Here is a 15,580-nt window from a genome sequence, read left to right on the forward strand (position 1 = left end):
TGTATCCTCTCCTTTTTTTCATACAATGTGGAATTTGTAACTGATGCATAGCCTTACACAGCATTTCTCAGTTTTCATGTCTACAGAAGCATTTATGGTTTACTGCCGGTGTTGTTGTCCTGAGCTATGATGTGTGCTTGTGGAATTCTATTCCGGGTTGATCTGTTTGCTCTGATCCGCTTGCTCATGGTTATTTTGGGAGGGGGAAGGGGATTTACGCTGGCCTGTTCCTGTAGCCAGGTGTACTTTGAATTATGGATAGTGCGGGGCGCATCTCGTGGGGTTTCAGGGGTTCAAAGGGGTTTGGCGTCTTGTCTTGGCTTATTGATTAGCAGCAGGCGTTTCATATGTAGTGGGGTTGTGTCGTGGGTACCTGGGTAACTAAAATTGCTTCTGTTCTGTAACTGTATGCTTCTAGGAATGTCACATTGCAACATGCAGACTATGGGTCTAGATCTGGCAGTTGAAAGTGCTTAATCTTTCTATAAGTTTCAACTGAAGCTATGTGTATACAATAATTTACCGAGTAAGCAAACTTATGTGAATATACTACGCTTGATGTTGATCATTTGGTGCATTAGTATGTAGTTCTCATTGTCAGTTCTTGTTTTCTTGATTCATTTATACTATATGATTCAGGTTTTATACTTTGCCAGTAGGTAGCTCATACTGCCCGCTTGCTTCTGCTTTGAATATTGTGGTCTTCATGCTTTAGTCACTGTGCCCTTAGTTCTTTTTTTGTAGGGAGCTATGCTTATCATCAGAAACTGTTGGTGATGATGTTATTCCTCTTTTGGTTCATGTGTTGCAATTATATACCACATAATTCTACACGATGTGGTGGACTTAAGTATCTTAGTGACTTCATTTGATGTGTGTATTTCTATTAATTTTAAGCTTCTGTTGCTGTGAAAATGTACCTCACTGACCGTATGTCTATTTATTGTGTACTTCTTGCACGAGGAGGTGATTAGTGATGCGACGCGCCAAGCAGCAGTAGGGGAAGGGGGTCTCCTGATCAAGGAGGTGGAGGAGTAGGGGTGTGCCTAGCCGGCAGCCCTGTCCTGCTCGTGGGGGAGGGGCAGGAGGGGTCTGCTCCTCTGCTTCCATTGCGACCGCGGCAGGTAGCTCCTCCATCTCCCTCCCCCTCTTCCTGTGCTCACTAGTTCTGCTGCTAAGTTGACGAATATGTGATGCACTTGTCCCAAGGAATTTTAGAGGGATCTGTATGAACAAGTCATGTTTTTATTTTATTTTATTTAGGTTGTTAGTTACCAAACAAAGAGGGAAGATGAGCTCCTTCTTGGATTTTTTCTGCTAGCACATGATTTCTATGTATGCAATCATCATCTGATTTGATGCTACCTTGTCGTTCATGCTGTGTGCATTGATTCCCACAAACTATAACCTAATTTGATGCTACATTGTCTTTTTTCAATTGATATTTGTCTCATCCAGCACTCTGACTATAAATGTGTTGTTTTAATCCTGATGATGATGTTGTAGTATAAGGTGGACACCGTAATGAATAATTTTGTTTCATCATGTCCTGCTTTACCCAAGTCAGATTGTTTTTGGTTTGTACTTTGGACCCTGTGTGTTTCTCACATGAACTAGTGTTGTTGTAACATGAACAGTAGTTGGTCGCTGCTATCTAAATGTGATCATTGCAAGGAGGAACCACTGTTTGGTTTCATCTCTTCCTCATTTGATCATTTTTATGACCCATATGCATGCTACGTGTTGGCTGACTTGGCATGACGTGCACGAAAACTGTTTGGGCATCCATACTAAACAACACTTCTTAATTTTTCATGTAGACTTTCTCTATCCCTTCTTAATTTTCATGCATGTTTCTTTCCAAACTTGATCTTACTACTAAATAGCACCCATCACCTGTTGTTGTTGTTGTTGTCGTTGTTGTTGTTATTCACCCTATCCTTGCTGTTCTGTTTTCTTGTTGGTAGATATTTTGAGTAAATTCAAGACAAAAGATGTTCAAAGAAGCTCCAAGGCATTCTTATATAGCAAGTTATGTAATAATAGCTGGGTTATCTGGGATTTTAATGTATCTTCTTTTTGTTTGTGAATGAAATAGTAATTATGTATGTGATTTACTGTATCTTCTCTCTGTGAGTTTCATGTATCTTTCAGAATTACAATTTCTGTTTCATATGAAATAGTAATTATGTATGTGATTTGAAAATGTGTGCAATGGAAACATGACTCATGCGACCCACTTATCAAAATAATTTGAGCACATTTGAAATTTCTGACGTGTGGGACCAGTGTATGATATTATGATATTTGGGGCAAATGTAAAACAGTGGAAAATAAAATGGCAAAACATAAAAGATCATACGCTGTAAAAGGACGAATCTAGAAATAAAAAAGGCCAAATTGCTGGGCCAGGCCCATGTAGCTAGCAAAAATTAATAGGAAAAATAAATATTAAAAAGGCTGAATTGTTGGGCTAGGCCCATGTAGAAAACCGAATTGGACTGGGCTGATTCTTGTGACACATCAGCTTGCCACGTTGGATGCCTACGTGGCCTGGGGAGGTTGCTAGTGACCAAAAATTTGGTCGTGGAACCAACGACCTTTTACATATCACAAAGAAGGTCACTAATTTCAGTTTACGACCGCCAGCTTTTGACCATCTGTTTTTGGTCACAAAAAGGTCGCAAATGAAAAACAATGACCTTTCAGTGACCAATAGTGATGATCGCAAGTTGACATATTTCTTGTAGTGGTTTATGATTCCCAAAGCATGCACGTATAGTCTCTTGTTTTGCTATGAAGTTGGAGCATGATTTATTATTGATTGTCTTCCTTATGAGTGACGGTCGGGGACAATCGATGGTAATTTCCTACCAATTTATCCCCCTAGGGGCATGCATAGTAGTACTTTGCTTCGAGGGCTAATAAACTTTTGCAATAAGTATATGAGTTCTTTATGACCATGGATTATACGCACACTTACCTTTCTGCAATTTGCTAGCCTCTACGGTACCATGCATTGCCCTTTCTAACCTCGAGAGTCGGTGCAAACTTCGCAGGTGCATCCAAACCCCGTGATATGATACACTCTATCACACATAAGCCTTATTATATCTTCCTCAAAACAGACACCATACCTACCTATTATGGCCTTTCCATAGCCATTCCGAGATATATTGCCATGCAACTTCCACCGCCTCCGTTTTGATGACTTGAGCATTCATGTCATATTTGCTTTGCCTGATCGTAAGATAGCTAGCATGATATTTACATGGCTTGTCCGTTTTTTGATATCGTTGTTATGCTAGATCATTCCACATCCGGGTACACTGCCAGAGGCATTCATATAGAGTCATATTTTGTTTTAGGTATCGAGTTGTAATTTTTATTTCTTTTGAGTTATAAGTAAATAGAAGTGTTATGATCATCATTATCCATTTTTTAGAGCATTGCCCCAGTGAGAAAAGGATGATGGTGACTATGATTCCCCCACAAGTTGGGATGAGACTCCCGACAATGAGAGAAAAAAAGAAAGAAAAGAAAGAAAAGAAAAAGAAAAAAGAAAAGAAAAGAAAAAGAGAGAAGGGGCGTGCTAATTCCACACTTGTGCTTCAAAGTAGCACCATGTTTTTCATATAGAGTCTCCTATTTAGTCGCTTTCATATACTAGTGGGAATTTTTCATTATAGAACTTGGCTTGTATATTCCGATGATGGGCTTCCTCAAATGCCCGAGGTATTCATGAGCAAGCAAGTTGGATGCACACCCACTTAGTTTTCAAGTTGAGGTTTCATACACTTATAGCTCTTAGTGCATCCGTTGCATGGCAATCCCTACTCCTCCAATTGATATCAATTGATGGGCATCTCCATAGCCCGTCCGTTAGCCACGTCGATGTGAGAATTTCTTACTCTTTTGTATTCTCTATATTTACCCATATCATCATACTCTATTCCACCCGTAGTGCTATATCCATGGCTCGCGCTCATGTATTGTGTGAGGGTTGAAAAAGCTGAAGCGCGTTAAAAAGTATGAACCAATTGCTCGGCTTGTCATCAGGGTTGTTCATGATAAATACTTCGTGTTAAGAAGACAGAGCATGACAAGACTATATGATTTTGTAGGGATAGCTTTCTTTAGCGTTGATATTTTGAAAGACACGATTGTTTGTTGGGATGCCTTAGTATCGATGTCTTTATGTAGAATTATAGACTATTGCTTTGAATCACTCGTGTCTTGATATTCATGCCATGACTAGACATATGATCAAGTTTATGCTAGGTAGCATTCCACATCAAAGATTATCATTTTTATCATTTACTTACTCGAGGACGAGTAGGAATTAAGATTGGGGATGCTGATACGTCTCCATCATATCTATAATTTTTTATTGTTTCTGGCCAATATTATACAACTTTCACATACTTTTGGCAACATTTTATATGATTTATTGGACTAATCAATTGATCCAATGCCCAGTGCGAGTTCCTATTTTTTGCATGTTTTTTGTTTCACGGAAACTCCATATCAAACAAAGTCCAAATGCGACAAAAATTTACGGAGAATTATTTTGGAATATATGTGATTTTTGGGACTTGGAATCAATGCAAACGGAGGCCCACGATGCCCAAAAGACACCATGGCACCCAGGCTCCACGCGTGTGGTGGTGGGTTGTGCTCACCTTGTACGTCGGTTGGGGCTCTACTTCGGGCGTAAGGAAGCTTATATCCGGAAAAAATCGTGTTAAAATTTCAGCGCAATCGGAGTGACGGATCTCTGGGAATATAAGAAACGGTTTTCGGCTAGATCCGAGGAACGCGAAACGGAGGAGAATAGAGAGGGAGATCCAATCTCGGAGGGGCTCTCTGCTTCCATGAAGGCCATGGACCGGAGGGGGAACTCTCCTCCCATCTAGGGGGGAGGCCAAGGAATAAGAAGAAGAAGAAGAAGAAGAAGGAGGAGGAGGAGGAGGAGGGGGATCTCTCCCCCTCTCCCACAGTTGCGCCGGAGTGCCGCCGGGGCAAGGATCGGGACGACGATCTACATCAACAATCTTGCTAACGTCATCACCAACTCGCTCCTCCTCTATGGAGTGGTGTAACACCCCTTCTCCCTACTGTAATCTCTACTTAAACATGGTGCTTAACTCCATATATTATTTCCCAATGATCTACGGTTATCCTATGATGTTTGAGTAGATCCGTTTTGTCTTGTGGGTTAATCGTGATCTTGGTTGGTATGATTGTATATTTTATTATGGTGTTGTCCTATGGTGCCCCCCGTGTCGCGCAAACGGAGGGGCCCTGCCATAGGGTGTTGCAATATGTTCATGGTTTCCTTATTGTCGGTGTTGCGGGGGTGACAGCAACCTAAACGCGGATAAGTGGGTTATGGCGTATGGGAGTAAAGAGGACTTCATACTTAATGCTATGGTTGGGTTTTACGACCTTAATGATCTTTAGTAGTTGTGGATGCTTGCTAGGGATCCAATCATAAGTGCATATGATCCAAGTAGATAAAGTATGCTAGCTCATGCCTCTCTCTCATGTAAAATTACAAGAAGGATTACCAGTACTTGTTATCGATTGCCTAGGGATAAATGACATTCTTGTTGACAAAAGCTATCTATTTTTATTATCTCGCAATTTATTCGTAGTTTTATTCTCGCAAAGTACTCGTAGTTTTATTCCTACCAAATAGCTTCATACTTGTTTTAGGTAAAGAAAAAATCAAGTGTGCGTAGAGTTGTATCGGTGGTCGATAGAACTCGAGGGAATATTTGTTCTACCTTTAGCTCCTCGTTGGGTTCGACAATCTTATTTATCGAAGAAGGCTACAAACAATCCCCTATACTTATGGGTTATCACATACTCAGGGAGAACACTTTTATCTTGAAATTTAGTGAAGGGATCATCTTATAATGCTAGCGCCGTTCTAAGAAAAATAAGATGCATAAAGGATAAACATCACCTGCAATCAAAATATGTGACATGATATGGCCATCATCATCTTGTGCTTTTGATCTCCATCTCCAAAGCATCGTCATGATCTCCATCGTCACCAGCTCGACACCTTGATCTCCATCATTGCGTCGGGGTCGTCTTGCCAACTATTGCTTCTACAACTATATTTCTAACGCATAGCGCTAAAGTAAAGCAATTACATGGAGCTTGCATTTCATACAATAATTAAGAGACAACCCTATGGCTCCTGCCGGTTGTCGATATTACAAAACATGATCATCTCATACAATAAAGTATATCACATCACGTCTTGACCATATCACATCACAACATGCCCAGCAAAAACAAGTTAGATGTCCTCTACTTTGTTGTTGCAAGTTTTACATGGCTGCTACGAGCTTCTAGCAAGAACCGTTCTTAGCTACGGCAAAAACCACAATAGTGATTTATCAAGTTTGTTGTTTTAACCTTCTTCAAGGACCGGCCATAGTCAAATTCGATTCAACTAAAGTAGGAGAAACAGACACCCGCCAGCCACCTTTATGCAAAACTAGTTGCATGTCAGTCGGTGGAACCGGTCTCATGTGCATGGACATGTAAGGTTGGTCCGGTCCGCTTCATCCCACAATACTGCCGAATCAAAATAAGATGTTGGTGGTAAGGAGTATGACTATCACTGCCCACAAATCTTTGTGTTCTACTCGTGCATATCATCTACGCATAGACCTGGCTTGGATGCCACTGTTAGGAAACGTTGCATGGAAAACAAAAAATTCTACGCACACGCAAGATCTATCAAGGAGATGCATAGCAACGAGAGGGAAGAGTGTGTCTACCTACCCTGATAGACTGTAAGCGGAAGCATTTGTTAGCGCGGTTGATGTAGTCGAACTTCTTCGCGCTCCAACCGATCGAGTACCAACGTACGGCACCTCCGCGTTTAGCACACGTTCAGCTCAGTGACATCATCCGCCTTCTTGATCCAACAAGACGGCGAGGTAGTGGACTAGTTCCGGCAGCAGAGCGGCGTGGTGACGGTTATGGTGAAGCTATCTCCGCAGGGCTTCGCCTAAGCACTACGAAAATATGACCGAGGGCGTAAACGTTGGAGCGGGGTGCCTCACATGGCTAAGCAATTGTTCTGGTTGGGCTAGGCGCCCCCCTCCCACATATATATAGGTGGGGGCGAGGGAGCAGCCAGGGGCTCCCCCAAGTAGGCCGAATCCTACTTGGGGTCCTTCCCAAGTGGCGCCCCCTTACCATATTTGCCGGAGGGGAAGGAAAGGGGGGAGAGGGAAGGAAGGGGGAGGCCGAATCCCCCTTTCCTTTCTCCCACTTGGTTGGCTGCCATAGGAGGGTGCGCCAGCCCCTTGTGGGATGATGTGCTCCCCTCTAATGGCCCAATAGGCCCATTACCCTCCCGGCGGTGTCCGGTACCCCCTCCGGTATTCCGATGACTACCCGGTACACTCCGAAACACTTCCGGTGTCTGAATACCATTGTCCTATATATCAATATTTACCTCTGGACCATTCCAGAGATCCTCGTCATGTCCGTGATCTCATCCGAGACTCCGAACAGCATTCGGTCACCAAATCATATAAATCATATAACACTATATCGTCAACGAACGTTAGGCGTACGGACCCAACGGGATCGAGAACTCTGTAGACATGACCGAGACACCTCTCCGGTCAATAACCAATAGAGGAACTTGGATGCCCATTCTGGTTCCTACATATTCTATGAAGATATTTATCGGTCAAACCTTATGACAACATACGTAATTCCCTTTCTCCATCGGTATGTTACTTGCCCAAGATTCGATCGTCGGTATTCTCATAACTAGTTCAATCTCATTACCGGCAAGTCCCTTTACTCGTTCCATAATACATCATCTTGCACTCCTTAGTAAGTTTTCTTGCAAGACTTCTTATGATGTGTATTACCGAGAGGGCCCAAAGATACCTCTCCGATACTCGGAGTGACAAATGCTAATCTCGATCTATGCCAACTCAACAAACACCTTCGGAGATACTTGTAGAGTATCTTTATGATCACCCATTTACGTTGTGACATTTGATAGCACACAAGGTATTCCTCTGGTATCCGGGAGTTGCCTAATCTAATAGTCGAAGGAATATGTATTTGACATTAAGAAAGCAATAGCAATAAACTGAATGATCAATATGCTAAGCTAACAGATGGGTCTTGTCCATCACATCATTCTCCTAATGATGTGGTCCTGTTATCAAATGAAAACACATGTCCGTGGTTAGGAAACCTTAACCATCTTTGATCAACGAGCTAGTCTAGTAGAGGCTTACTAGGGACACGGTATTTTGTTTATGTATTCACACATGTATTTAAGTTTCTAATCAATACAATTCTAGCATGAATAATAAACCTTTATCATGATTTAGGAAATATAATAATAACCATTTTATTATTGACTCTAGGGCATATTTCCATCACATATAACTATTATACCTTTGTCTAAAGAACCGTTCTTCTTATCTGCTAAGTACTTCTTACAGTTCCGCTTCCAATGACCTTTCTGTTTGAAGTAGAAACATCTAGTCTCTTCATTGGCTCCGCCCTTGTTCTTCTTCTGGGAGGCGGTCTTACCAGCACCAGTAGATTTTTTCTTGGACTTGCCCTTCTTGAAACCGGTAGTCTTGTTGACCATCAACACTTCTTTGTTCTTCTACATCCCAGCTTCCGCAGTTTTGAGCATAGCAAACAACTCATTTGCACATTTCTCCATCCCATTGATGTTGTAATTCATGATCAAACCATCGTAAGATGGGGTAGTGAAGCAAGAACAATCTTTGTACCGAGTGTTGGCTGAATTCCAAATTCCAGTGAAGCAAGCCTATCAACATAGCTAGCAAGCTTCACAATATGCTCACTCATTGAGGAACCTTCCTTCATCTTGCATTCTACCAGGGCCTTGGTTAATTCAAACCATTCGGTCCTTGCCTTCTTGTACAGAACTTTCAGTGACCCAATTACGAATTGAGTGGTGGATCGTTCAAAATGCTTCTGTAGTTCAGGATCCATGCAAGTTAACATGAGGCATTATACTGACGCATAGTCATCACTACGAGTAGCATGAGCAATAACTTTTTCTGGTACAACATCCTTTAAAGGAGCTTCACCTAGGGGTTGATCCAGCATGTACTCCTTCTTAGCACTCCTGAGAACAAATCTCAAGTTTGGGATCCAATCCGCATAGTTCCCACCATTTGCAGCCAACTTTTCTTTCTCAAGCATAGGGGCTAAGTTGAACATATTATGAGCTATCTACAACAACAAACACATAAATAAATTTAGACAAAATTAATAATTAATTGTAGAACTAATGTATAAACAAGTTTAATATAAAGTGCACTCCCACCCAAATTAATATCTCTCATAATTAATTATGAGTGATTCAAGATCCAAGTCTAGTTCTCAGCCATTGATATGTGCATCACTGATGATGGAAATTTGACCAGTGGCCAAGCTTTTGCCGATCATATCTCCATACGACTCTTGTTCATCTTTCGATGCTTTATTCTCCGAGCTCAGAACTATTCTGCCAGAACTTCAAGACAACCTAGTACAATCTGCATGTATGGTCTGACCATCGCTGCCTTACACCCAAAAATCCGTTTGTACTCATGTGAACATGACGCACTCCGGATCGTTAAGTGTTATAGATGGTTGCTACACTGGGAAGAGCACCTTTTGACTTGATATTTTAGTGAGATCACCCTAATAATTGACTAACTTATCTCACGAGTTCTCGAGTTTTGTGTGCATGAAGTTTTTAAGATTTAGGGAAACCGCGATATGAAAGGAATTAAGGAGACACAAAAGCTCAAGTTTGGGGATGCCCAAGGCATCCCAAGTTAATATTTCAAGAAGTCTCAAGCATCTAAGCTTGGGGATGACCCGGTTGGCATCCCACCTTTCTTCTTCAACAACTATCGGTCAATTGGTTCAGCCTAAGTTTTTGCATCTTCACATGATATGTGCTATCCTTGCAATGTAATTTTATTTTGTTTTGCTTGTTGTTTGAATAAAGTACTTAAGATCTAAAAAAAATTATGAGAAGGAGTCTTCACATAGTTACATAATTATTCGACTACTCATTGGATCTTCACTTATATATTTTGGAGTAGTTTGTCATTTGCTCTAGTGCTTCACTTATATCTTTTTAGAGCACGGTGGTAGTTTTATTTTGAAGAAATTATTGAACTCTCATGCTTCACTTATATCATTTTGAGAGTCTCTCTAAACAGCATGGTAATTTGCTTTGGTTATGAATTTAGTCCTAATATGATAGGCATCCAAGAGGGATATAATAAAAACTTTCATATTAAGTGCATTGAATACTATGAGAAGTTTGATTCCTTATGATTGTTTTGAGATATAAAGATGGTGATATTAGAGTCATGCTAGTGAGTAATTGTGGATTGTAGAAATACTTGTGTTAAAGTTTGTGATTCCCATAGCATGCACGTATGGTGAACCGTTATGTAACGAAGTCGGAGCATGATTTATTTATTGATTGTCTTCCTTATGCGTGGCGGTCGGGGACGTGCGATGGTATTTTCCTACCAATCTATCCCCCTAGGAGCATGCGCGTAATACTTTTTTTCGATAACTAATAGATTTTTGCAATAAGTATGTCGGGACCCCGATTCTAAGTCACACCGATCTAGCATGTAACACCTCATATCACTTTGCGGCCTCACGCACGCTATCCACACAGGTGTCGCCTTACCATGGCCCGGGACCATTTGCACCTTTTGGCTCACGTATATGATAGTGTCGCTAGCATCCATATGACAGAGAACCCGGGCCGACATGGCTAGTCGTGAACCCAAAGCGGCACAGACCTATGGAGACATGCATACATGAATCACATCGAGCATGTCGGTCAACAGCGTATGAATCCGGGCTGTAGCACTGGGCTAACAGGACTCCGGAAGTCACCACGTGACATTTCCCTGAAGGGACAGACATAGGAACGAAGTGGAACACATGCCGGCCAGTCAAGTGTTCTGAGCAGTAGTGCTGGGCTAGCAGGACTCCGGTGAACCGGGCTGTAGCGGACTACTATGGCTCAAGGAAGCACCAAACTACATTTCCCCATAAGAGAGGCTGCCAAGGATAAACAACTAGATTGTCGGATCCCACACATAGCAATACACGTCACACGTACGCATAACATGCAAGTATGTGCTGTACAACATGGCATCACAACATAACGCAACTCATATAGATAAAGGCTCAGAAGAGCCTCATAGCATCAATACAAACAGGGGTCACATGACCCATCATTTAGAGCATACAAGCAATGGAAGCATTACATGTCTGAGTACAGACAACTACAAAAGAAAAAGGCCGAGAAGCCTGACTATCTAAAAGTCCACCCAAGGGTGCAAGATCATAGCTGAGGTAACAAGCTACTCGTCGAAGTCCAAGCGGTACTACTAGTGAGACAGATATCTCACCTGCAACACATAAATAAAGCAACGTGAGTACAAAGGTACTCAGCAAGACTTACATCAGATACTATCATACATGCATTTGTATCAAGAAGGTAATGTTGGGTTTAGTTGCAGCAAGCCAGCTTTGACTCAGTAGCTGTCCTGTTCTACGACAACGAGAAACTTCTTTGAGGGGAGGCAGCGCACACGAGTCCACTAATCACCACATCAATACACTACCATGGATTCATCCCCGTCTCTCCTACGAGAAGGCCATCCATAGCACTCACACTTGTCTTGAGCATTTTAGAGTATCCACTTCAAGTTGTCTATGTACCACGTAAGCATCCAAGAAGTCCATAACCGAGGACACGGCTATTCGAATAGATCATGATAACCCTGCAGGGGTGTAGTTCTTCACACACGCTCTCACCACTTATCACCATATACACTTCATGTATCTCGGCAACCTTCAAGCGGAAGCCTGGCGAGGGTGTCGGCCACGACCTAACTAACCACACAAGACTCTAGTCCAGGTTTATCGCCTATTCGGGTTACATCTGCAAGGAGATCCGGCCGGGGTGTCGCTCACGGCCCCAAACGATGTGTACAAGGTTCCCGAGCCCACCATCCGGGTGCCACTCGGTACACTGGGCCACGGTGCCTAGTCTGTCCCAAGTCCACCCTGACGGGTGCCACTCGGTAGAAAAATAGCACTACCTACAAACACCAGAAACTAGTTGCAACTCCTGGACAGAGATCAAGTTGGTTAATAAGTCGAGAGGGGTCGAGTTACCGGAACCGAATGTGTGGTAGTAGCTAGTCATTGGACAACTTACACACAACTCGGTTCTTAAGGACGGTCCAAATGAGACAACCCACCATGTACTCCTACATGGCCTCTCACCACTACCTTTACCAAATCGTGTTCACACGCTTAACTCTCGGCATCAGAACATAGCATAACACTCCAATCCATTCCCAATGAATCAGACCTGACACAACTCTAAGCAATAGCAGGCATGGCATGGTAGAAGCATAACATGGCTCAATCAACTCCTACACATGCTAGTGGGTTTCAACTATTTACTGTGGCAATGACAAGTCATGCAGAGGAATGGGTTCAACTACCGCAACATAAAGTAGCAGTTGAATCGTTGTTGTCCTAATGCAATAAAAGAGAGCAGGAGCGAGAGAGTGGGATTGTATCAGAATGAACAAGGGGGTTTTGCTTGCCTGGTAGATCAACAAGGGGCACTGCTCCTCAGACAAGTACTCTGGATCGGTCTCCGGAGCAGGACCTATCGAGAAGGAACTGTGTCAGCAATCAATACACAATCATATACAACAATATGATGCATGAATGTGGCATGAATATGTGATGTTGTTTGAGGTAATGCATCTAGCATTTATTTGGTTGAAGTCCATTTGAACGAATGGTTCAAATGCAACTCCAAAATAAGCTCTTATAAATGCCATTCATGTGTTTTCATATATACAACATGTATAGGTTGGTTTTTCATGCAAGAAAATGGTACATATGGATAGATTGAATTTTTCTGATCATTTTTCATATATAAATTATTTCAATCTGAGCTACGGTTGAATTTCTATGAATTTTTGAAGTTTTGAACACTTTCTGGAATTTCCTGATTAATTTTAAACCAGAAAATGAAATATTGCGTCACCATGATGTCATGCCTGTGTCAGCGAGTCAACGTGGCTGACCGGGTCAAACCTGACGTGTGGGGTCCACACGTCAGTGACTCAGTTAGTTAACAGAGGAGTTATTCCTAATCTAATTTAGATTAGTGTCTATGGGGCCCATTGTCAGTCTCTAGGGGGGTAGTTAGTGCCTAACTACGATGCCACGTCAGCCCGCCGGAGTTCTGGCCGACGGTGACCAATAGCGCGGCGGCGACTCGCCGGAATTGTGCTACGAGCGGCGTCTGGACGCGCGAAGACCACCGGGGCGTAGCCCGTCGTCGTCCGCATCCAGGGGAGCTGGTGGGAGGCTGCGGGGGCGCCGGAGCTCGCCGGAGCGGGGCTCGAGGCGGCGGCCGGAGTTCGGCTCCGGGTGAAAACAGGCTGCGGGGCACGGTAGGGCGAACCCGCGAGTGCTACGGGTTCCTGGGAACGCGCTGAGTGCGTTTATGGGTTCGGACGCGAGCGGCGGTGGCTAGAACGACGGCGGTGACATGCGCGGTGGAGCCGAGCTCTCGGCCATGGCGGAGATGCGTCCTGGAGCTCACGAACGCGAGGGAGAAGAGAGGGGTTCGGCGCGGAAGCTCACAGCGATCACGTTGAAGAGGTCAGCGGCTCCGGGGGAGGTCCGGTGCGGGCGGAACGGCGAAGCCGATCTCCGGCGTCCGGAGGAAGAAGACGACGGCGGGGACGGTGCTAAGGGGCTTCCGGCATCACGTAGGTTGGTGGAGACGGAGAGGAAGGCGCCGCGGTTCTTCTGGAAGCATCGAAGAGGCGAGGGGTGGACGAGGGCCGCGGCAACGGCGAGCCGTGGCGACGGAGCCGTTCGGGGGGTGAGAGAGAGGGATCCAGGGGAGGAGGGAGAGCGAGAGGGAGTGAGAGAGGGCCGAGGGAAGTGCGTGGCGTCGTCGGGGGCCTCCAGCAGCGAGCGGGGAAGTAGGAGGTGGCCGGCGCGTGCACGCGCGCGGCGAGCGCGTGCCTCTCGTCCTCCTGGCGCCAGGAGGACGACGACTGGCGTCGGCAGGAGGTGGGCTGGGCCAGCCTGCTGGGTCTGGGCAGATGGGCCGCCAGGTTAGTTGGCCCAGGTAAGCTCCTTCTCCCCTTGTTCCTGTTTTGTTTCTGTTTTCTAATTTTCTGACATTTGTTTCTGATTTAGTAAAATACTAAACCATTTTATTTTCTTCTGTCAATTTTTGTAGGAACTATTTGGATTTCTCCAAAACTCCCCATCAATTTACAGAATTTTTGGACATATATTATATATATAAATATATATATATCCGAAGCAAATAATTATGCCTTAATTCCAAATGGCCAAAATAAATATTTCTGAGCTCCTGAAAATATTTGTTAGAATTTTAACTCTGACCAATATTTTCATAGAGCAACATGAACATTTTCTTGGACCCTTTTCGAGCAATTTTTATCTGGGTTATTTCCAGAAATAATTTCTGAGGGTTTCACAAATCCCCATTTCAAATTTAAATGGAATTTAAACATGATGCACACATGACTAGCTTTCCTTGAGCATACCAGAACTAGGGATGTGACAACTCGGCCCCACTTGAAAGAATCTCGTCCCGAGATTCAGGAGTCGGTGGAAAGAAAGCGGGGTACTCAAGTCGAAGATGATCTTCACGCTCCCAGGTAGCTTCTCTCTCAGAATGATGAGACCACTGAACCTTGAGAAACTTGATGTTATGACGTCGAGTGACACGCTCTGCTTGATCCAGAATGCGGACGAGGTACTCTCGATAAGTGATGTTATCTTGGAGATCAAGCGTTTCGTGGTCCACTCCGCGGAGGGGATCCGAGAAGCAATGCCTGAGTTGAGAAACGTGGAAGACATCATGTACTCGGGAAATATGTGGGGGTAGTTCCAACTGGTAGGAAACCTCTCCCCGTTTAGCAAGAATGCGAAAAGGACCAATGTAACGAGGAGCCAACTTGCCCTTGACACCGAATCGATGGGTACCCTTCAAAGGGGTAACCCGAAGGTAAGCTTTGTTGCCAACTTCATAAGCCACTTCCTTATGACTACGGTCATACTGGCTCTTTTGACGAGATTGGGATGTTTTCAAATTCTCACGAATGATGCGAACTTGCTCTTCTGCCTCCTGGATCATATCCGGTCCAAAGAATTGTCTTTCACCGATTTCTGACCAGTTCAAAGGTGTTCGACATCTTCGTCCATACAAAACCTCAAAAGGAGCTTTCTTGAGGCTGGATTGGTAACTATTGTTATAAGCAAACTCGGCAAAGGGAAGACACTTCTCCCAATCCATACCGAATGAGATAACACAAGCTCTAAGCATGTCTTCGAGAATTTGGTTGACCCTTTCCACCTGACCACTTGATTGAGGGTGGAAAGCGGTATTGAAGGAAAGATGGGTGCCCATGGCAATTTGGAAACTCTCCCAGAAATGAGA

This window comes from Triticum urartu, chromosome 6A (genome assembly GCF_056163025.1).
Source record: "Triticum urartu cultivar PI428250 chromosome 6A, HENAU_Tu73, whole genome shotgun sequence".
Classification (NCBI taxonomy): Eukaryota; Viridiplantae; Streptophyta; class Magnoliopsida; order Poales; family Poaceae; genus Triticum; species Triticum urartu.